The following is a 20,962-nucleotide window of genomic DNA, read 5'->3' as shown; positions in this document are numbered from 1 at the left end:
CGCACCTTTGAGCTAGTTTGAGGATTTTCATTCATGTGATACTCCATTACGACTGCAATTTCATTGGTTTCGTTAAAATACTTAGCTGCTTCCCAGTTGTTAAGTATCAGCTGCCAGTTGTGCAGGAAATGGCAGTGTAGCAGCTCTTTGTTAACATTAAATAAAAAAAAACAAGTTTTTTTTAACTGAAAGTAAGGAGCGACACTTAAAACGAACAGAAATTATTCCGTATATGAAAGGGGCTGTCCCCTCCTCAACGCCTGGCTCTTTATGCTAAAGTTTTTTATTGTTTAAAAAGTAGAATTGTGAGAAAGTCAAACTTTAGCGTAAAGAGCGAGGTGTCGAGGAGGGGACAGCCCCTTTCATATACGGAATAATTTCTGTTCGTTTTAAGTTTTAACATCGCTCCTTACTTTCAGTTAAAAAAAACTTGTTTTTTTTTATTTAATTTTTGAACCCTTTTGAATTAATGCAGGTTTTGACTTTGGCTCACCGTACATGAATAATTAAAACAAAATATGCATATTAATTTTACTTTTATTTGGGTAAATGACTCCTCGAAAGTTGCTTTTTATTTACGAACGTTTTTATTAGTAATAAATATACGTAACTTACGAATTAACTTACGTAACGAACTTCTATATTCATATAATTTTAATACGTATATTAGGGGGTTTTCCCCCTACGCAATATCTCACTCTTTAAGTTAAAGACTAAAATCTTTCCCAATCATTTAAATATTACCCCTGTAATGCAAACGGCTACTTATCAGAATAAGTAGGTCTTATGAAAATACTAAAAAATGTCTGGTGTAAAGAGCGAGGTATTGACTAGGGGGCGAACCCAATCTTATACGTAATATTTTCTGTTCGTTTTAAGTTTTGATGCTGTTCCTTACTTTCAGTTGAAAAACTTGTTTTTTTTTTAATTTAAATTCTGATCTTTTTTTTTAAATAATGCTGGGAATCCGGCGCCCCCTTCATAGCAATGTCCCTTTCCCCATAAAGACTTCTCCATGGAAAGATCCTCCCACATAACCCCCGAACCACCACCCCTCCCCCCACTACCAGAAAAAATCTCCCCTGAAAACGTCTGCATACTTCCCAATAACTAATACTATATGAGTAGAAGTGACCCTAAAGGCACCACTGCTCACCCCTGCTGCCACCTACAACTTTTTTTAACACCATATATTGACACGAGAACCACGTGGTTTATGGTTTTTGTCAGTGAGAATGAAAAAACAGGAATTTTCTCACTTTCATGGATGTCAACAGCAATTCATGACTGTTTTATGGTTTTTGTCAGTGAGAATGGAAAAACAGGAACTTTCTCACTTGGAAAACCATAAACCACGTGGTCCTGTCACGAGTAGCACCTGTGCTGTCGACCTCAATTCACCTATCGTGAATCAATAATTCCCCTTAGAAACAACAAATTAATTTTCCCTTTCTCGACAGATCAATCAATCAATGACATCATCTGTCAGACTTTAAAAATTTTCGCCTAGAAACATTTCTCCAGGAATAGATCCAAAATCATTAATGTCTTTGCCTCGGGAACAGTTCTACTGGTCGAACTCCAAAGGATATTAATAACCACAGGCCATGGAAACAATTAGGCAAGAAACATCTTAGCGATGAATTGTTTTCGCGCGCGAGAAGGTTTCATATTAATTTGAAATGCATTAGCACAGAGATGCCAATAACAAAGGAACACGCTGAATTTGCGTTTAGGGATTATTTGGGCGAAACCGTTTTAGACAGGTTATGGAACTATTTCGGCGAAACAGATAGAGACATTTTAAAAGAAGATTTTTGAAGAGATTTTGGAGGAGGTTTTGAGTGTGGTCGTTATAATACACAAGTTTCATTTGAACAGTGTTGTGAGGTCCTCTAACCCAACCCCAAAGGGTCCCAATCCTCCTACCCCAACCCCGAAGGAAGCCCCCTGTCCTCAAAGGTCCCCCAAGCTCCCAGAGCCCCAGCCCCCCCCCCCAAACGCCCTCCTCAGACCCTCAAAGACCCTCCTCTGGTCCTCAAAGGGCACCCGGATCCCCAATGGGCACCCGGACCCCAAAGGCCCTCCCCCCGGTCCTCCCAGGGCCCCCCCGCTCCCCCCGAGCCCCCCGCCCCCCCCCCGGCCCCCCCCCCCCTCCCAAGGCCCTCCCCGGGCCCCCCCACGGCCCATCGAGCTCCCACCGGACCAACGGTGTCCCAAAGGCCCTCCCAGGGTCCTCAAAGGTCCCCCAAGCTCCCAAAGAGCCAACCGGCCCCCCAAGGGTCCTCCCAAACACCCTCCCTGGACCCCCCAAAGAGGCCCCGCTCCATTTTTTTTTAATACTTTTTATGGCTTTATTATATCTTTTCTGAACAAGTTCCATTCATAATGTCATTCCTAAACCCATTTTCCAACCTCAAAGAGTCCCCTCCCCAATTCGTAAATACATTATTAAATTTTTTAAAATGGTATTTTTTTAACTATTTACTTATCTTAAAATTACATTAAATATGCTTACGGCTCTACCAATCGTACTCTGTGCTTGTTCATGGACACGACGCGGCTTTTCCACTGGTACTCTATGGTAGATTATCGACACTACCTAGTTTATTGCATGCATTAAATCAGTATTTTTTACGCAGTGGAAGGATCAACACACAATTCATATCTGTAAAAAGTGAAGATGAATTATTCGACGAAAGTATGCGCACATGAAAAAATCATTGTCGTGTTGAACGCTGATAAGGAGAAATACCTGAACTATGAAACGAGTGCAAGTGGAGATCTTATTGGCAATGTATGCATACGTTGTCATCACAGTGAGGAGTTAAATTCCTTTGGTGTACCCAAGAATTTCATTCGTGTAAACGGTGGATATGCAAGAGTATCATTACCAGAGAAATTAGTGCTCAAAGAGAATGCCAACTTAAAAATAATTGTTGATGATAGGGGACAACTCCTTGCTACGGCTTCTGGTAACACATTACCTGTTGATAAATCCTATCATCCTCTTTCCGGTATTAGCATTTCAAAGAGAACAAGAAAAAGATAAGCATACTCCTGCACCAACATCATAAATCATATCTTGTCAATGTGTCAAAACTGCCATCTATGTAAAAATAATGTGACAATAGACAGTGAAATCGCAGGCAGAATAAAAAGGACATTAGCAGACAATATCATCAATGAATATAAAGATGAATTGACGGAAAGTGACGCGCAAGTGTACTAATAATGTGTAATAATGTATTTAAAGTTTTTTTATATTAATATTCTACATGTCATTATTTAATTAAAAATATTTTATGCATTATTTTGTTAAGTGTTAATTATTTTAGGGTATACTAGAACGTCAATCGTTCAGAATATCTATTAAAAAGGTAAGAGATGAAAGAAAAAGAATTTTTAGAGATAAAGATACTACTAGCAGGCTCAATTTTTCATAGAAGATAGAAAAGTTCAAGATCTCTTCTGAATTTTACCAAAGAACACATTTCACTTCTAATTTCACCAGAGAAAATAAAAAGCTTTCACTTCAGTTCTTTATTTCACAAAGAGATAAAGAAATTTAAAGTTCACTTCTAATTTTTCGGTTGGAAGATAGAAAAAGTTATACTATGATTTTGATTATTTTCTATGAAGGTAAAAAGTTCTAATTCAATTTAAAATTTTCTCAACAAAGTGAATAAAAGTTCATGTTCTAATCTGAAGTTTACAAAAGAAAACACTAAAATTCTAATTTCTCAGAGAAAACAAAAATCTTCCGCTTCAGTTGTTTATTTCACAAAGACATAAAGAAATTTAAAGTTCAATTCTAAATTTTTCGGTTTTCGATAGGAAAAGCAATACCGTACTTATGAAATATTTTCACGGAAGATAAAAAGCTCTAGTTCAATTTAAAATTTTCTCAACGAAGTCAAGGAAAGTTCAAGTTCTCTTCTGAATTTTACCAAATAACACGCTACAATTCTCATTTCTCCAGAGAAAACAAAAATCTTACACTTCAGTTCTCTATTTCACAAAGACATAAAGAAATTTAAAGTTCAATTCTACTTTTTCGGTGGAAGATAGAAAAGGTAATACCATACTTGTGAATATTTTCATGGAAGATAAAAAGTACTAATTCAATTTAAAATTTTCTCAAAGAAGTTAAGGATAGTTCAAGTTCTCTTCTGAATTTTACCAAAGAACACGCTACAATTCTAATTTCTCAGAGAAAACAAAAATCTTCCACTTCAGTTGTTTATTTCACAAAGACATAAAGAAATTTAAAGCTCAATTCTAAATTTTTCGGTGGTAGATAGGAAAAGCAATACCGTACTTGTGAATATTTTCATGGAAGATAAAAAGTTCTAATTCATTTTAAAATTTTCTCAATAAAGTTAAGGAGAGTTCAAGTTCTCTTCTGAATTTTACCAAAGAACACGATACAATTCTAATTTATCCAGAGAAAGCTAAAATCTCCCACTTCAGTTCTTTATTTCACAAAGACATAAAGAAATTTAAAGTTCATTTCTAATTTTTAGGTTGTAAGATAGAAAAAGCAATACCATACTTGTGAATATTTTCATGGAAGATAAAAAGTTCTAGTTCATTTTAAAATTTTCTCAACTAAGTTAAGGATATTTCAAGTTCTCTTCTGAATTTTACCAAACAACACGCTACAATTCTAAGTTCTCCAGAGAAAACAAAAATCTTAAACTTCAGTTCTTTATTTCACAAAGACATAAAGAAATTTAAAGTTCAATTCTCATTTTTCGTTTGGAAGATAGAAAAAGAAATACCATACTGGTGAATATTTTCATGGAAGATAAAAAGTTCTAGTTCATTTTAAAATGTTCTCAAAAAAGTTAAGAAAAATTCATGTTCTCTTCTGAATTTTACCAAAGAACACGCTACAATTCTAATTTCTCCAGAGAAAACAAAAATCTTACACTTCATTTCTTTATTTCACAAAGACATAAAGAAATTTAAAGTTCATTTCTAATTTTTCGATTGGAAGATAGAAAAAGTAATATCATACTGGTGAATATTTTCATGGAAGATAAAAAGTTCTAGTTCATTTTTAAATTTTCTCAACAAAGTGAAGAATAATTCAAGTTCTCTTCTGAATTTTACCAAAGAACACGCTACAATTCTAATTTCTCCAGAGAAAACAAAAATCTTCAACTTCATTTGTTTATTTAACAAAGAGATAAAGAAATTTAAATTTCATTTCTAAATTTTTTTCGATGGAAGATATAAAAATCAATACCATACTTGTTAATATTTTCATGGAAGATGAAAAGTTCTATTTCAATTTAAAATTTTCTCAAAAAAGTGAAGAAAAATTCAAGTTCTCTTCTGAATTTTACCAAAGAACACTCTACAATTCTAATTTCTCCAGAGAAAACAAAAATCTTCCACTTCAGTTCTTTATTTCACAAAGACATAACTAAATTTAAAGTTCATGTATAAATTTTCGGTTGGAATATAGAAAAAGCAAGACCATACTTGTGAATATTTTCATGGAAGATATAAAGTTCTAATTCAATTTAAAATTTTCTCAAAAAAGTGAAGAAATTTTCATGTTCTCTTCTGAATTTTACCAAAGAACACGATACAATTCTAATTTCTCCAGAGAAAACATAAATCTTCCACTTCAGTTGTTTATTTCACAAAGACATAAAGAAATTTAAAGTTCATTTCTAAATTTTCAGTTGGAAGATAGAAAAAGTAATACCGTACATGTGAAATATTTTCATTGAAGATAAAAATTTCTATTTCATGTTAAAATTTTCTCAAAAAAGTGAAGAAAAATTCAAGTTCTCTTATGAATTTTACAAAAGAACACGATACAATTCTAATTTCTCCATAGAAAACAAAAATCTTACTCTTCAGTTCTATATTTCACAAAGAGATAAAGAAATTTAAAGTTCATTTCTAATTTTTCTGTTGGAAGATAGAAAAAGTAATAACCTACTTGTGAATATTTTTATGTAAGATAAAAAGTTCTAGTTCAATTTAAAATTTTCTCAAAAAATTTAAGAAAAATTAAAGTTCTCTTCTGAATTTTACCAAAGAACTCACTTCAAGTCTAATTTCACCAGATAAAGCTAAACTCCCCCACTTCATTTCTTTATTTCAAAAAGAGATAAAGAAATTTAAATTTCATTTCTAATTTTTAGGTTGGTAGATATAAATAGAAATAACTTAATTATGAATATTTTCATGGAAGATAAAAAGTTCTATTACATTTTAAAATTTTATCAAAAAAGTTAAGTATATTTCAAGTTCTATTCTGAATTTTACAAAAGAACACTCTACAAGTCTCATTTCTCAATAGAAATCAAAAATCACCAACTTCAGTTCTTTATTTCACAAAGAGATAACGAAATTTAAACTTCATTTCTAATTTTTCTGTTGGAAGATAGAAAAAGTAATACCATACTTGTGAATATTTTCATGGAAGATAAAAAGTACTAGTACAATTTAAAATTTTCTCAACAAAGTGAAGAAAAATTAAAGTTCTATTCTAAATTTTACAAAAGAACACTCTACAATTCTAATTTCTCCAGAGAAAACAAAAATCTTCCACGTCAGTTCTTTATTTCACAAAGACATACCGATATTTAAAGTTCATTTCTAATTTTTCGGTTGGAAGATAGAAAAAGCAATACCATACTTGTGAATATTTTCATGGAAGATAAAAAGTTCTAGTTCAATTTAAAAAATTATCAACGAAGTGAAGAAAAATTCTTGTTCTCTTCTGAATTTTACCAAAGAACACGCTACAATTCTAAGGTCTCCAGAGACAACAAAAATCTTCCACTTCAGTTCTTTATTTAACAAAGACATAAATAAATTTATAGTTAATTTATAATTTTTCGGTTGGAAGATAGAAAAAGAAATACCATACTTGTTAATATTTTCATGTAAGATAAAAAGTTCTAGTTCAATTTAAAATTGTCTCAACAAAGTTAAGAAAAATTCAAGTTCTCTTCTGAATTTTACCAAAGAACGCACTTCAATTCTAATTTCACCAGAGAAATCTAAAATCACCCACTTCAGTTCTTTATTTCACACAGAGATAAAGAAATTTAAAGTTCAATTCTAATTTTTCGATTGTAAGATAGAAAAAGTAATACCTTACTTGTGAATATTTTCATGGAAGATAAAAAGTACTAGTTCAATTTAAAATTTTCTCAACAAAGTGAAGAAAAATTCAAGTTCTCTTCTGAATTTTACCAAAGAACACACTTCAATTCTAATTTCGTCAGAGAAAACAAAATCTTCCACTTGAGTTCTTTATTTCACAAAGACATAAATAAATTTAAAGTTCATTTCTAAATTTTTTTCGATGGAAGATAGAAAAAAGCAATACCATACTTGTGAATATTTTCACTGAAATAAAAAGTTCTAGATTAATTTTAAATTTTCTCAACGAAGTGAAGAAAAGTTCAAGTTCTCTACTGAATTTTACCAAAGAACACAATTCAATTCTAATTTCTCCAGAGAAAATAAAAACCCCCCACTTAATTTCTATATTTCACAAAGACATAAAGAAATTTAAAGTTCATTTCTAATTTTTCGGTGGAAGATAGAAAAGGCAATAGCGTACATGTGAAATATTTTCACGGAAGATAAAAAGTTCTAGTTCAATTTAAAATTTTCTCAATGAAGTGAAGAAAAGCTCAAGTTCTCTTCTGAACTTTACCCAAGAACACGCTGAAATTCTAATTTCTCAGAGACAACATAAATCTTCCACTTCAGTTCTTTATTTCACAAAGACATAAAGAAATTTAAAGTTCAATTCTAATTTTTCGGTGGAAGATAGAAAAATTAATACCATACTTGTGAATATTTTCACGGAAAATACAATGTTCTAGTTTAATTTAAAATTTTCTTTTCTACATGTTTAAGTTAGGTTAGATTAACTTGTCATGAGCTCTCATGATAAGTTAACCTAACCTTTTCCTGCGAGTATGGTTAGGTTAGGTTAGGATAGATTAAGTTAGGTTAGATTAGGTTAGGTTAAGTTAGGTTAGGTTAGCCCACGTACGCGTCACAGGTTAGCTTAGGTTAGGTGAGAGACAGGCAAAAAGTTAGGTGTATCATTAGGTTAGGTTAGGTTAGATTAAGTTAGGTTAGATTAAGTTAGGTTAGATTAAGTTAGGTTAGATTAAGTTAGGTTAGGCTAGGTTAGCCTACGTACGTGCGCGTACGTATGAGAATATAAGTTCAATAATGATTAAATTGTTAAGTCCATGAAAATATTCACAATTATGGTATTTATTTTTCCATCTTCAAACCGAAAAATAAGAAATTAAATATAAAATTCTTTATCTCTAATAGAAATTATTACATGTCTATGACGTTTTTTTTTTTCTCTGGAGAAATTAGAAATGTATCGTGTTCTTAGGTAAAATTCAGAAGAGAACATGAATTTTTCTTCACTTTTTTGATAAAATTTTAAATTGAAATAGAACTTTTTATCTTCCATGAAAATATTCATAAGTACGGTATTGATTTTTCTATCTTCAAACTGAAAAATTAGAAATGAACTTTAAATTTCTTTATGTCTTTGTGAAATAAACAACTGAAGCGGAAGATTTATTTTTTCTCTGGAGAAATTAGAATTGTAGCGTGTTCTTTGGTAAAATTCAGAAGATAACATGAATTTTTATTCACTTTGTTGAGAAAATTTTAAAATGAATTAGAACTTTTTATCTTCCATGAAAATATTCACAAGTATGGTATTGCTTTTTCTATCTTCCAACCGAAAAATTAGAAATGAACTTTAAATTTCTTTATGTCTTTGTGAAATAAAGAACTGAAGTGGAAGATTTTTATTGTCTCTGGAGAAATTAGAATTGTAGCGTGTTCTTTTGTAAAATTCAGAAGAGAACTTGAATTTTTCTTCAATTTTTTGAGAAAATATTAAAATGAACTAGAACTTTTCATCTTCCATGAAAATATTCAAAAGTATGGTATTTCTTTTTCTATCTTCCAACCGAAAAAAATTTAGAAATGAACTTTAAATTTCGTTATCTCTTTGTGAAATAAACAACTGAAGTGGAAGATTTTTGTTTTCTCTGGAGAAATTAGAATTGTAGCGTGTTCTTTGGTAAAATTCAGAAGAGAACTTGAAATATTCTTAACTTATTTTAGAAAATTTTAAAATGAATTAGAAATTTTTATATTCAATGAAAATATTCACCAGTATGGTATTTCTTTTTCTATCTTCCAACCGAAAAATTAGAAATGAACTTAAAATTTCTTTATGTCTTTGTGAAATAATGAACTGAAGTGGAAGATTTTTGTTGTCTCTGGAGACATTAGAATTGTAGCGTGTTCTTTGGTAAAATTCAGAAGAGAACTTGAATTTTTCTTCACTTTTTTGAGAAAATTTTAAATTGAACTAGAACTTTTTATCTTCAATGAAAATATTCACAAGTATGGTATTACTTTTTCTATCTTCAAACCGAAAAATTAGAAATGAACTTTAAATTTATTTATGTCTTTGTGAAATAAAGAACTGAAGTGGAAGATTTTTGATTTCTCTGGAGAAATTAGAATTGTAGCGTGTTGTTTGGTAAAATTCAGAAGAGAACTTGAACTATACTTAACTTAGTTGATAAAATTTTAAATTGAACTATAACTTTTTATCTTCAATGAAAATATTCACAAGTAAGTTATTGCTTTTTCTATCTTCCAACCGAAAAATTAGAAATGAACTTTAAATTTCGTTATCTCTGTTATAAATAAATAACTGAAGTTGTGTATTAGATCGGTCTCTGGATAATTGAGAAATGTCGCGTGTTCTTTGGTAAAATTCAGAAGAGAACTTGAAATATACTTAACTTTATTTGGAAAATGTTATATTGAACTATAACTATTTATATAAAGTTAAAATATTCACAAGTACGGTATTGCTTTTCCTATCTACCACCGAAAAATTTAGAATTGAGCTTTAAATTTCTTTATGTATTTGTTAAATAAATAACTGAAGTGGAAGATTTTTGTTTTCTCTGAGAAATTAGAATTGTAGCGTGTTCTTTGGTAAAATTCAGAAGAGAACTTGAACTCTCCTTAACTTCTTTGAGAAAATTTTAAATTTAACTATAACTTTTTATCTTCCATGAAAATATTCACAAGTATGGTATTACCTTTTCTATCTTCCAACCGAAAAAGTTGAATTGAACTTTAAATTTCTTTATGTCATTGTGAAATAGAGAACTTAAGTGGAAGATTTTTGTTTTCTCTGGAGAACTTAGAATTGTAGCGTGTTCTTTGGTAAAATTCAGAAGAGAACTTGAACTTTCCTTGACTTCGTTGAGAAAATTTTAAATTGAACTAGAGCTTTTTATCTTCCGTGAAAATATTTCATATGTACGGTATTGCTTTTCCTATCTACCACCGAAAAATTTATAATTGAAATTTAAATTTCTTTATGTCTGTGTGAAATAAACAACTGAAGCTTAAGATTTTTGTTTTCTCTGAGAAATTAGATTTAAAGTGTTTTATTTGTTAAAATTCAGAATAGAACTTGAACTTTTATTCACTTTGTTGAGAAAATTTAAAAATGAACTAGAACTTTTTACCTTCATAGAAAATAATCAAAATCAGAGTATAACTTTTCCTATCTTCTACATAAAAATTTAGAAGTGAACTTTAATTTTTTTTTGTCTTTGTGAAATAAACAACTGAAGTGAAAGCTTTTTATTTTCTCTTGTGAAATTAGAAGTGAAATGTGTTCTTTGGTAAAATTCAGAAGAGATCTTGAACTTTTCTATCTTCTATGAAACATTGAGCCTGCTAGTAGTATCTTTATCTCTAAAAATTCTTTTTCTTTCATCTCTGACCTTTTTAATAGATATTTTGAACGATTGACGTTATAGCATACCCTAAAATAATGAACACTTAACAAAATAATGCATAAAATATTTTTAATGAAATAATGACATGTAGAATATTAATATAAAAATACGTTAAATACATTATTACACATTATTAGTACACTTGCGCGTCACTGTCCGTCAATTCATCTTTATATTCATTGATGATATTGTCTGCTAATGTCCTTTTTATTCTGCCTGCGATTTCACTGTCTATTGTCACATTATTTTTACATAGATGGCAGTTTTGACACATTGACAAGATATGATTTATGATGTTGGTGCAGGAGTATGCTTGTCTTTTTCTTGTTCTCTTTGAAATGCTAATACCGGACAGAGGATGATAGGATTTATCAACAGGTAATGTGTTACCCGAAGCCGTAGCAAGGAGTTGTCCCCTATCATCGACAATTATTTTTAAGTTGGCATTCTCTTTGAGCACTAATTTCTCTGGTAATGATACTCTTGCATATCCACCGTTTACACGAATGAAATTCTTGGGTACACCAAAGGAATTTAACTCCTCACTGTGATGACAACGTATGCATACATTGCCAATAAGATCTCCACTTGCACTCGTTTCATAGTTCAGGTATTTCTCCTTATCAGCGTTCAACACGACAATGATTTTTTCATGTGCACATACTTTCGTCGAATAATTCATCTTCACTTTTTACAGATATGAATTGTGTGTTGATCCTTCCACTGCGTAAAAAATACTGATTTAATGCATGCAATAAACTAGGTAGTGTCGATAATCTACCATAGAGTACCAGTGGAAAAGCCGCGTCGTGTCCATGAACAAGCACAGAGTACGATTGGTAGAGCCGTAAGCATATTTCATGTCATTTTAAGATACGTAAAAAGTTAAAAAAATACCATGTTAAAAAATTTAAGAAAGTATTTACGAATTGGGGAGGGGACTCTTTGAGGTTGGAAAATGGGTTTAGGAATGACATTATGAATGGAACTTGTTCAGACAAGATATAATAAAGCCATAAAAAGTATTAAAAAAAAAAGGGCGCGGCGACTCTTTGGGGGGTCCTGGGAGGGGGGGGGGGCGGCCCCGTGGGGGGCCGGGGGTCTCTGTGGGAGCTTGGAGGACCTGTGAGGCCCAGGGGAGGGCGGATGGGTCACCTGAGTTCGGGTGGGAGAGCTATTTGCCGGGGGGGGGCCCGGGGAGGGCCGGGGGAGGGCGGGGTGGGCCTGGGGGGGCGCGGGGGGCTCGGGGGGAGGGGGGGGGCCCGGGGCGGACCGGGGGGAGGGCCTTTGGGGTCCGGGTGCCCATTGGGGAATCCGGGTGCCCTTTGAGGACCAGAGGAGGGTCTTTGAGGGTCTGAGGAGGGCGTTTGGGGGGGGGGGCTGGGGCTCTGGGAGCTTGGGGGACCTTTGAAGACAGGGGGCTTCCTTCGGGGTTGGGGTAGGAGGATTGGGACCCTTTGGGGTTGGGTTAGAGGACCTCACAACACTGTTCAAATGAAACTTGTGTATTATAACGACCACACTCAAAACCTCCTCCAAAATCTCTTCAAAAATCTTCTTTTAAAATGTCTCTATCTGTTTCGCCGAAATAGTTCCATAACCTGTCTAAAACGGTTTCGCCCAAATAATCCCTAAACGCAAATTCAGCGTGTTCCTTTGTTATTGGCATCTCTGTGCTAATGCATTTCAAATTAATATGAAACCTTCTCGCGCGCTAAAACAATTCATCGCTAAGATGTTTCTTGCCTAATTGTTTCCATGGCCTGGGGTTATTAATATCCTTTGGAGTTCGACCAGTAGAACTGGTCCCGAGGCAAAGACATTAATGATTTTGGATCTATTCCTGGAGAAATGTTTCTAGGCGAAAATTTTTAAAGTCTGACAGATGATGTCATTGATTGATTGATCTGTCAAGAAAGGGAAAATTAATTTGTTGTTTCTAAGGGGAATTATTGATTCACGATAGGTGAATTGAGGTCGACAGCACAGGTGCTACTCGTGACAGGATCACGTGGTTTATGGTTTTCCAAGTGAGAAAGTTCCTGTTTTTCCATTCTCACTGACAAAAACAATAAAACAGACATGATTTGCTGTTGACATCCATGAAAGTGAGAAAGTTTCTGTTTTTTCATTCTCACTGACAAAAACCATAAACCACGTGGTTCTCGTGTCAATATATGGTGTTAAAAAAAGTTGTAGGTGGCAGCAGGGGTGAGCAGTGGTGCCTTTAGGGTCACTTCTACTTATATGTTAACATTGGGTAAAGTCCTTAACTTTCAGCCCTCCCCCAGGGGACTTCGGCGAATATTTTTATTCTGCAAGATATTGTTGTCCTATTTTCGTCCATGCTGATCCGAATGGATATCTCAAAATGTTCATCTGGTGACTTTGGTATAATCATGGGTGCGGATGAGTGCCTAATTATCTTTTATTTTTTTTGGTCGTATAAAGAGACACCTCAAACTTTGAATTTCCGTTCCAAATGAGCCCTCCCACGATATTCTACGACCACTGGGTTGATACAATCGCCCCTGAAAAAAAAAAAATAATAAACACGCATCAGTGATCTTTCTTCTGGCAAAAAATATAAAATTCCACATGTTTGCAGATAGGAGCTTGAAACCTCTACAGTAGGGTTCTCTGATACGCTGAATCTGATGGTGTGACTTTCATTAAGGTTCTTTAACTTTTAGGGGGTCTTATCCCCTTTTTTCGAAAATCAGCCAAATTTTCTCAGGCGCGTAACTTTCGATGGCTAGGACTAAGCTTGATGAAACTTATATATTTGAAATCAGCATTAAAATCTTATTTTTTTATGTATCTATTGGTATCAAAATCCCGCTTTTTAGAGTTTCGGTTACTATTGAGCCGGGTCTCTCCTTACTTACAGTTCGTTACCACGAACTGTTTGATTACATTTGAAGACAATTTTTGATTCAGCCAATCCTCTGAAAGCTGACTCAACAGATTAGTTATTCTCTGACTTAAGACATATTTTCTTTCTCTTCTGGTACATTACTCCTTTGCAAGCTTCTTCGGACATTTTGTAGTTGTGCGATACTTGGAAGGGGGGGGGAGCAAAAGACCTCGGAGGTCATTTTTTTATAATCTTATAAGTGAAATTCGTATCTCCGTGTTTTCTTCTGTAGGTGAGTAGGGAGTTTGAAGTTGTGCAGACGTTCTTCGTAAGATATTTTCTGCAGTCCACTGACGATCTTGCAGTCCACTTTTAATATTCATAAATATCCCATTCAAACCATACCATTTTTCAATAGTTTTAAATCAAACGGCACCTTTAGTGTAGGTAAGCATCTTATATGTTACAGAGAAAACATTTTTTCTGCAGCAGGATGGAAGCTATCACTCTACAGCACCCACACTGAAGCTTATTACTAATGAGAGGATATTATAATTTAATTTTATCTCCCCCGTAGTGTCAATTAACAAGAAAAATAACAAAAAAATGGAAAAAAATGACTAATTGGCATATCTGTTTCTGGAACTTCCTTATTCTTTTTAGACAATTGAGATGCAAAGGGCATTCTTACCTCAGGTCAAGGGTGCTCCAGAGTTTTCTATAGCCATTACTTTTTTTTTATCATTTAGCACATTCTTAGAACTTCATTGTAGTTGTCCTTATTGTAGTTGTTCTTGGTACTAGAGCATTCTAGTACCAGAATGCTCTAGACCGCAATGAGAGTTTTTCTGACCTCTCATGGCGGGAGAATACAAAGACAATTGTAAAAAAAGCTAACGACGCAATCCAAATGCTAAAAACACTGAAACAATTTCGAGTTCCTAAGGACAAGCTGAAACTAATATTTTGCACTTTCATCTGGCCCTTAGTTGAATACTTGTCCGGTTTGGCACTTTGCCTTTACCCAGGATGAAACTGATAAAATAGAACGAGTTCAGAAGAGATCATTGCATATCATTTATGGCGGTTCCCCTCTACCTTACCCCTTTTACCTCAAAGAATTTAAACTTGAAGCCCTTTCTCTCCACCGAGAAAAATTATACCAAAGATTTGGCTCCTCCCACCTCCAACATCCCATCTACCGATGATTCCGTCCCCCACCTTTTGTCCCTCGAAGATCTCGTCCCCCCCCCCCCCAGGGAAGTGGCTGAGAAGGCTCCGAAACTGACCCCAGTCCACTGAAACACCATGCACTACAGTAAAAGCTTTGTACCAAGCTTTGTGAAATATTACAATGATCTCTAGTGTTTTTATTCTTTAGTTCATTTTATCCTGACGAAGTTTTATTCGACAATTTTATTCTCAATCTCAACTGTTTTTATCCTTTAGTTTATTTATCCTGACGAAGTTTTACCAGACAACTTTATTCTGCTATTTATGACTAAGAGACATCATATTTGGGCTTTGCCCACGAGAGCGATGTCTTGTTTTTGTATTAAATGAATTTGAATTTGAGCATCACGGATTAGGAAAGTTTGTCGGAACTTAAATTCGGGGTTGGAGAAAGAGTCACAAGAACGGTACTGCTAGGCAGATTATGCTAAAGCTATGGGGAGTTACGAAATCAGATAGTAACTAGGCCCCGATTCCAAAGTCCATGGAGTGTTGCAGTAATTGTGAGCCATTGGTCACAGTTGCAGAGCAACAAATTAAAATATGTTTTCCGGGTAATAAATGTGCATGCTGCCGTATCACGTTTGCAGATGTGTTATGATTATTGTAAGTTATTATATCTAAGGGTGACTTGTAATTTAAGAACTTCTAAAATTGGCTCTGTTTTTACGAGGTAATCGTCACAATCTATCCGCATTGTTTACGCTTTTATCAGTATTAACACTGTGTACCATTTACTGCAGTTAGTGAACATCCATGAAACAGTCCAATGTGTAGACTACTATTTCTTAACGTACGGTTCATTTTGGGATTCACAAGAGTGCATGCCTTCCTGCTTACTTTTCATGGCATCAAATGTCTAAAATTTTATTAAAACGAAATGACAAATTTTAGAAAACAATAAAGAAAATCCGATTCCAAATATGAAAAGTTTGCCCATCTATATGGGCAAACTTTAGGTTTTTTTTTAGGTTGAGGTAGAATTTGAGGGGGTTAAATTCGTATTTCCATATATAGGCGTAAAAAACAAAATTGATATCTACAATAGGGCAATAGATGACGGTGATTATAAAAATCACTTTAATTTGAATGTGAAATTAAAACTTAGATTTTTTGAGGTTGAGGTTAATTTTAAGGAAGTGAAATTCGTGCTTCCATGTAAAGGCGTACAACAAAAAAATTGATATGTAGAATATGGTATTAGATCACGGTGATTATGAAAATCACCTTCATTTGAACGTAAAACTAAAATTTAGGTTTTTGAAGTTGAGGTTGAGTTTGAGAAGGTGAAATTCGTGTTTTCATATAAAGGCAAACAATAACAAAATTGATGTCTAGAATAGGGTACTAGATCACAGTAATATGAAAATCACCTTTACTTGAACGTAAAACTAAAACTTAGGTTTTTAGAGATTGAGGCTGATTTTGAGGAAGTGAAAGTTGTGTTTCCATGTAAAGGCGTACAACAACAAAATTAATTATCTAGAACAGAGTACCAGATGATGGTGATTGCGGAACTTACCTTTATTTGAACTTAAAATTTAAAACTTTCATTTAAATATTCCATCAGTGTTAAACCAAGTTGAATCTGAAAAAAAACCGGTCTTAAAATTAAAAATGACAATTATCACCCATTTCGATGGTTTATCTAACGATTAAAAAATTCTCGAATTTTTTAGTTAAATAATATATAAATGTGATAAAAAAAGAAATGTCAATATTCACAGATCTTCGCAATCTTCCAGATTATCAAGTCCGAGAAACTCAGCTGTAACACAGTTAGCACAACTTGATCCCTTGCAAGATCCAGAGGCCCAGTTGCATTTCTTGCCATTTCTTTTGCAAGCGCATAGCATGTTTGAGCTGCCGGTTTGGCAGTTACAGTGAAAAACTGCTTGGAGAGAGTTGAGGGCAGAGGGTAGTTCACCAAATAGGGTGATATAATCCATTCTGAATTACCCAACCAACCTGGGCAGGGTCGAGATTACATTCCAAGGTTTTCCATGATTCACCTTGCAAATAAACTCGAAATGAGTGGAAGCTGCAAACATCACTGGTGAGAGGAAGAACTTCAGACTCAACATACGCATAGCAGATGCTGCAGAAGCATAGCAGAAGCAGAGGCTGTAACTTTCTTGATGAATTTGAGACGATGCAACTGATTGAGCGTTGAAATTGAGCCTGGACACTTATACAGAAGCATCATTGCTTTCTCCTCAGCTGCTGAAATATCATGCTTGGTGGATGGTGGATCCATAAAAATTTTGGTGGATTCACAAAACTCGTTTTTTTATTTTTATTAGAAGCTGTAGTCCCGCTGACTTCCCAATGCCATAGACACGAGAAGTTGAATCAAACAGTTCGTTGTAACGAACTGTAAGTAAGGAGCGACCCGGCTCAATGGTAACCGAAACTCTAGAAAACGGGTTTTTGATACCAATAGATACATCAAAAGAATCAGATTTTAATGTTGATTTCAAATATATAACTTTCATCAAATTTAGTGCTACCCATCAAAAGTTACGCGCCTGAGAAAATTTGGCTGATTTTCAAAAAAAGGGGAAAAGACCCCCTAAAAGTTATAGAACCTTAATGAAAATCACACCATCATATTCAGCGAATCAGAAAACCCTACTGTAGAGGTTTCGAGCTCCTATCTGCAAAAATGTGGAATTTTGCATTTTTTGCCAGAAGAAAGATAACGGATGTGTGTTTAGTTGTTGTTTTTTTGTTTTTTTCCCAAGGATGATCCTATTGACACAGGGGTCCTAGAATACCGCGATAGGGCTCATTCGAGCGCAATTCAAAATTCCTAACTGCCATTTTCAAGTGACTAAAGTAATGAAGGATAACTAAGTCCCCTCACACGCTCATATTTTCCCCAAAGTCACCCAAACAAAATTTTGAGATAGCCATTTTGTTCAGCATGGTCGAAAATATGATAAATATATCTTTTAGGATGACATAATCCCCCGAAGTCCCCAGGGGGAGGGCTAAAAGTTATAAACTTTACCCAATGTTAACATATAGTATTGGTTATTGGGAAGTATAGACGTGGACATACTGGATGTGCTGCATATATGAGATCTAAGTTTGAGTTTCATTGTATTTATATCCCAAATCCTATTCTTTGAGATCCTAGCCCGAGGCTCAGAGTAAAAGTAGATCGCTTGGCTACCTGTCGGTGCAGAGTATAAGCAGATCTGTGTCGTTTCAAAACAGTACAGCAGGCATAAAAGAAGCAGATCGAACTGCAGTTAGAACAATGAGAAGACCCCATCACCTTCTGCTTGGTATAACTGACACCCAGATTTGGTCAGGTACTCATTGGTTAGCGCTATGACTGCTGGCTTATTCTTCAAGTTGCTTGGGAACACCTCTTTCTTTGTAGAACAGGCATTATTTCTGCTAAAATTGATCTGCCGGTACAATCGTGTCCCTTTCCGTGTCAAATTGATGGTGTCTTCGACTAAAGGTGCTTGGTCGTATCCGTCGAAAACCACCAACGTCCTTTGCACCCCGTATTTTTGCGCAACGTAGTCCACGTACTTCGGGCAAATACTGTCATAAGTTGAGGTTTTTCCAAGCGATTCACTGAAGAAGTGTCCTACCATCGAGAACTATATGCGTGTCACTGAAATCCTTGACGAAGTTTTCTGTTTTTGGCTGGTGCACTGCAACTAGACGCCACATCGCATCGGTGAGGGTAGGCTTATTGGCTAATCATGGAAGTCCGTTTGCTCTAGAAAGTGTCGGAGGTGGTGAACACAATTCATACTTAAAGTATGATACCAAATCATCGTCGCTATTTACAGCAATTGTCCCCAGCCAATGAAATATCAATGCTGGATCAGCGGCAAATGACTTTCCGTTAATAGGTGGTTCTGCTTTTCTTGAATGTGTTCGTGTCAACCTTTTCCAGTGTCTTGCTATCCATGATTTATTGTCCGATGGATCTAGCTGTGTCGACTTTGACTTGTTCATGAACCGTAACTCCAGAAGTAATTTTTTGAAAGCTCAGGTCTTCCGCGAAAGGGGTATTCTCAGCAAGAAAGCAAAGTAGCTTGCTAGTGTCATGTATGTCGTGTTCAATCCTCGACTCTAGCTTCTTTGTGCTGTTCGCTCGTCTCGTATTGAACCTTGGCAAAAGTTTGTATAGACAGATTAATTGCACTACAAGTTGGTTCTAAGAGTTACTAAGTCAGCCTTTGCAATTCATTCATGCTGCTTGCCTTTGTAAGACCACCGTTATTTTTCAACGACCACATGAAGACCTGCTCAATGACCAGGTCTGACGACAAACCCACCCAAAATTTTTCGGATCTGCTGATAACATACCTCCCGTTCTGAAAATTGTTAAACACGTTGGGATTGATAGTTTCAAGCTGTTTTATATTTTGCAGGTACACCTTGGCACACTTCGTATGTAGGAAGCGGTTGGACACTGCGAAATACGGCAACATAGCTTCAACTGCCTGAAGGTGAAGATTCCAGTCCATGCTCTGCTTGGATCAACTTCTTCAGTATGTGTATCATTTCCGTATGTTGTATCCACAGTTTTGCCGTAAGCAACATTTCCGATAGTGACTGTTTAAGAGAAGAAATTTCTTGGCGACTTCTGCCAGGGATAGACTTCCCTCTATACTTCGCAGGTCTGTGTGACCTTTCAATGGACCAAGATAAAATGTGATTTTTACATGCTGGGACTGCGAGGTCCCGTCGGTCGCCAAAGGATCATGAGACTGATGGAATACTTTTGATGAAAGTTTTAATTGTAAGTTCAAATAAAGGTGATTTCCATAATCACCGTGATCTAGTACTCTATTCTAGACATTTATTTTGTTGTTATACGCCTTTATATGGAAACACGAATTTCACTTCAATCAACCTCAGCCTCAAAAAACCTAATTTTTAGTTTTACACTCAAATAAAGGTGATTTATATAATCATCGTGATCAATTACCCTATTCTAGATATCAATTTTGTTGTTGTACGTTTTTATGTGGAAACACGATATTCACCTCCTCAAATTCAACCTCAGCCTCATAAAACCTAATTTTTGATTTTGAGTTCAAATAAAGATGATTTTCATAATCATTGTGATCTAATACCGTATTCTAGCCATCGTTTTTGTTGTTTTACGCCGATATATTGAAACACGACTTCCTTTCACCCCCTCACAATCATCCTCAACCTAAAAAAACATATTTGTGAAACAAAGATGAGCAAACTTGGCATATTTGGAATCAGCGCATTTTTCTGAGTCGGGTAGTCAAAAAATCATTTCTTTTTCAATTTGTTTCGGGCTAGGCCCTATTTTTTCACGCATTTCCTGGACTATTAACAGTTTTTAGAAGATCAAGATATGTCTATTCACGATGGGAAAACATTCCATCTTGTCTAGAAAAAAAATAATTACCTGTAGCATGTCAAGGAAAACGATGCGCGTTGCGAACTTTAGAAATTATTTTTTAGTGTACCGTAGAGTTCATTTTCGGATATAGAAGAGTAGGTTTGTCCTTGCTTCCTTTTCATAGAATTGAACGCTAAAACCTTAAAATAGAAATTTTTAGAAAAAAAATTAAGTAACCTCCAATGTCTCGAAATCAGGATTTATGATAGTATTTCCTCAAAATTTTATTTTTGGAAAACCAATGTTTGCTCCAGTTTTAGGAGATCAAGATCTGTCTATCCGCGTCGAAATAAAATTTCTACTTACCTTGTCAAAAAAAAAAAAAACACTTTGGATATCCAAAAAATATAATCTGTTGTTGCAACTATGGCAATTTTTTTCCAAGTGAATCAAGTAATTTTGTATATGAGAAATTTCATGTCATCTTGATTACTTCTTATAGTATTACTCTATTAAAATACAAATGGCCATTAAATCAACAGTTTCAGAAAGCCACCAAAACAATCGAAATTTGGCATTGGAGGTTAACTTTCCAGAATCATTTTCAACAAAGCTAGAAGAGCTACGGCATTGTTCTCCGGATCTCAGAGATTTCATTTA

The 20,962-nt window shown here is 34.5% G+C and overlaps 1 protein-coding gene across 1 annotated transcript in view; it reads left to right on the top strand.

Annotated features, from left to right (window-relative positions):
* The window catches only part of LOC148949172 (uncharacterized), a 163,487-nt gene that overhangs the window by 46,748 nt on the left and 95,777 nt on the right, over window positions 1-20,962 (top strand). The window lies entirely within an intron of this gene.

This window comes from Artemia sp. Qi Xiang Cuo, chromosome 8 (genome assembly GCF_049724085.1).
Source record: "Artemia sp. Qi Xiang Cuo chromosome 8, ASM4972408v1, whole genome shotgun sequence".
NCBI classification, from domain to species: Eukaryota; Metazoa; Arthropoda; class Branchiopoda; order Anostraca; family Artemiidae; genus Artemia; species Artemia sp. Qi Xiang Cuo.
Note: the sequence above shows the minus strand (reverse complement) of the source record. Positions and strands in the feature narration are given on the sequence as shown.